This window comes from Nematolebias whitei, chromosome 9 (genome assembly GCF_014905685.2).
Source record: "Nematolebias whitei isolate Nwh7 chromosome 9, NemWhi1, whole genome shotgun sequence".
Taxonomy (NCBI): Eukaryota; Metazoa; Chordata; class Actinopteri; order Cyprinodontiformes; family Rivulidae; genus Nematolebias; species Nematolebias whitei.
Genome location: NC_056506.1, coordinates 50,344,700 through 50,348,987, shown reverse-complemented (window position 1 = coordinate 50,348,987; position 4,288 = coordinate 50,344,700).

The window sequence follows — 4,288 nt, the reverse complement described above, 5'->3', positions numbered from 1 at the left end:
ATGGATGGATGGATGGATGGATGGATGGATGGATGGATGGATGGATGAGTATTGAGTTTTTTGGTTGTGGTAGTGGCTGAGAGTCATCCTCAACAAGGACTGTGAGCATGAAGCTGCACGTGATGTGCAGCGGTGCTGTCACCCTGAGGCTGGAGCTCAGCTTGTGTCAGGTTCAGACCTGGTGACGACTCCTGCAGGGGAACAGGAAGTCTCAGTCCGTGGCAGAAAGGTGGCGGGCGACGTGCATTCTTCAAGGCCTTTTGTTTTACTTGAGCTGCAGGAAGCTGGGTTGTTGTTAGGCTTCTCTGGGCGGTTCTGCTCATAAACCGGGTCTAGAAGCAGAATCCTGCTGCAGACATCAGCAGCTGGAGAAGCTCAAAGTGCTGCTGGTGGAGAGTTCAGAGGATGAACCTCCTGCAGGGCAACGTTTGGGTCGGTGTGAGCTCTCCTCACCAAACAGGACATGGTCCAACCTGCTGACCCGTCCGAGCAATCTGCTGGTTCAGGGCTCCACAGCTTCTGAGAGCTGTGAAGGTTCAGACGTTAAAGAGGACCAGAGCTCGTTCTGTCTGAGAGAAACAGAACGATGGCCTTCGGCTGAACGTGTCCGCCCACGAGCCGAACGTGTCCGCCCACGAGCCGAACGTGTCCCATTGTCTGCTCTCAGCGTGGAAAAGAGCCAGCTCTCCAACAATTATCCACCTCGGTGACTCAGAGCTCAGCCGTGAGATGTTGTGGCTTTAAATGTCACACTCGGCCTCATGTGGTGATTTCAAGAGGTTCATTAGGGTTAACGTCTTCATTTGGGTTGTCATGGGAACCAAAACGCACACGTTGGGTTCTGACATTTAAATGAAACTTCTCATAGAGCGACACATTTACAGGCTCATTAACTTCAGACAAATTAAAGACTTGGAGAGTTTCCTTCAGCTTTCGAGCGCCGTGGGCACATCAGCTGAAGGTCAGGACGTCGCCTCGTCCCACAAGCTGAACGTTCACGTCTAATGTTTCCCTAAAGGCGCGCACGTCGCTCCTTCATGCAGAGTTTTACACTAAGATCATCTTAACGTCGAGAAATAGGAACTGTAGCCAGTTCGGTCAACCTCGGCTGTTGCGGATGACTCTCAGCTACTACCACATCAAATCTTAGCTCACATCTGTAAAACTGACAGACTCACAGCCATGTTTGTGTTTTATACAGCTGACTAGCTGTGGCGGCCATTTTAAGCAGGATCATCTCCAGATGCAGAGCAGTTATAAAAGAACATCTGGAAGTTTCGTTTAAATCCATCCTGCGGTTCATGAGATATTTTGCTAACAGACAAATAAAGATGTCTCCAGCAGTTAAAGCTAGAGTTTATAGTGAAGATGGAATAGGTAGTGTTCGTTTCCAGATGTTTGTGGTGTTCTTAAAGAATCAGGAGAAGCTTTCGGCGTGAACTGCAGGCCGGAGCTCAGCGGGCGGTGGCGCTGAGGGTTCGCTCATCAACTAAACAAGTTTGAGAATGTCTCGTGACACTTTCGTTCAAGCTTTGGTGTCTTGAAGTCTGGGGGTCAGTCAGGAGCTGCCGGTTCATTAGGGCACGTGGGGCCATGCTCTTCTAAGATAAACGATTTGCACCAAAGTTCTCCAACATTTTTCTTCTTCTTTCGGCTGCTCCCTTCCTCAGGCGAGCTGACCCGCACGAAGACAGGCCACCGAGCTGCCTCTCTGTGTGGGGCGCGTGGTGGGGGTACTTCACCTTTTCCACCCACATATTGATGGTGTCGATACCAGGAGTTGAACCAGGGACCTTCCCATCACAGGCCCACCTTCTCTAACCTCTGCACCACCACTCCCACCACAGCTTCTCCAAATAAATAATGTAAATGAGTGTTTTATCGTCCACCTGGTCTCATTTTGTCTCCACCTCCCACAGCTTGGATCAACCTGCAGGAACCCCCGTTACACATGAAAACAGAACGATTCAGACATTTAAAACTATTTATTATTTATCGACAGTCTGGTTGGGTCACGAAGGACATCCGCTGTAAAAATACTAGTCTTCACGTGAGTTAGTTCGGTGTGGCGACCCCTGAAGAAGGGAGCAGCCGGAAGAAAATAAATAAATATTTATGTATATTTATCTACAAAGCAGTTTTTAGACCTTTCATTCAACCTTTATTTATACAGGTTAGTCATGTTGAGCCTCAGGGACTCATTGACAAGAGAGACCTGAGACGTGGACATTTGTCTCTCCTCCTAAACATGAGGACTTCTTTAAGTCAAACTAAAAGCATTTCAGAGGAAGAAGTTAATGGTTCTGCTTTTATTCCAGGAAGAAGCCATGTGCAGTCCGCTCGTTATGTGAGCTTAACGAGGTGACCAAAGTTCTGTTGGTGCTTCAGATGAGATGGGAGGAAAGTAAACTTGGATCAGCGTCCATGCAGTTAAAGGGCAGGAAAAAACATGTATCACAAAAAAAAAACAATTATGTGTGACATAGATTTACTTCCTGACTGCAACATCAGGAGATGATTTAACTGTCCAGGATGTTGCATCAATACAGAGTGTCCAGTTTGTATTTCTTTGTTTCTGTCTGCAGGAGACAAACGCCCGTCCTCGTCCAGACAGAGCGTCCACAATGTCCCTGGAACTACCGTAATTGCTGGCATATAATCCACTACTTTTTCTCACACTTTGTACCTGTGGTTTACAGCAGGCGCAGCTAATTTATGTTTTTTCTCAATTGTTATAATTAATATTTTATTTTGACAGACTTCCTGTCACTGACTAACATTGTCCTTGACGGAGCTGGGCTCGTATCCTTCTGCGCTTCATGCACAGACCTGTTCATTTGTTCAGTGATGATGGAAAACGCACGGAGAATTTCTTATGATGCAGCTTTCAAGTTAAAGCGATCGATTAAATCGATCAATCTGGCTGTCGAAGAAGGAAACAGAGCTGCCGCCGTAAGCTTCAGGCATGGAGACGCACAGCACTCGAGTCTGGTATACATGTTTTAATAAAAGTTTTAAATGATTTTTGTGTGAAATCTTTCTGTGTCGGTGAATATGTGTTTAAATACCAGTACCTCATTTAAACTCATCCGGACATGGAGCGGAGAACAACAGGAGGGTTCTCCCCTCCACCATGAGCGCTCAGCGGAGAAACCATCAGATTTATTTTGAAAGCAGTCAGTCAGTTAAGACTAGTACATATTTAAATAAAAGTTAAAAACAACTTTCTGTGTAGTGTTTAAATACCAGTACCTCAGTTAAACTCATCCGGACGCATGAAACGGAGCGTTCTGCAGGTGTGGAGAAGTTCTCTCAGGTTCCTTCCTTCTATTACATTAAATCAGTCTGCTTGGTTCTGGTTGAAGGTTCTGGACCTTTGGACTGTGCTTAGGTTTTGAGTTTTAAGCTCAGTCTTTCCTGAAATAAAACTTTAAATGAAAAGTTTTGAAGCAGAATTCAAACCTGCTGTCCGACACTCGTCAGATCCAACTCCATGCAGACCTTCATGGACTTTTCTCCAGAACTTTATTTAAAAGTCCAAAACGTGTCAGTAAGTTCAGTTTAATCCAGTGATTTCTGAATTAAATCTGCATGTGATCTGAAGATTGATGTTGAGCTAATAACAGCTGTTGCTTCATTTCATTGAGTCTCTCCCACCAAACAGACGATTCAATCACCGTTCTGTTGTGTAGATCCATCAACGCGCTGGACGTCTCCTCAGCTCTGACACGACGCTCCAGCCACGGCCACACGGCACGTCCTTCAGCTGCTGATGAGCCGCAGCAGCTGTCGGCATCATTTACAGCTGAAGGGAACATCATCAGACTCCTCCATCACAGGCTGATGGGTGGTCTTCTGTACGTTTATTCAATCAGGACAAGCTGAGGAGTAATGAGACACTTCCGACCTTCATCCTCACTCACTTCATGGAAACAGACGTTAGAGACTCGGACTCTGAACAGCTTCCTGGTTGACGGAGGTCACACCGAGTCGCTTCGTGACGTCGGATCAGTTTTTACAGCCGCGAATGAATCGGATCGTTGTATCGTTCCTAAAAGTGGTTTTAATTTATTTAAGGACATGATTGTGTTTCACTGAACAGGAAATACTCAAAGAAACTCTCCCAGCAGAACCTCAGCTGTGGTTCCTCCTTCATGTTCAGGAAGTAAAAACAGCTGCAGAACATCTGGAGTCATGGAGACCAGAGAGACTGGGCACAAAGGTCACACAATGGACACATGATGGACACATGAACGACACACAAAGGACACATGAAGGACATATAAAG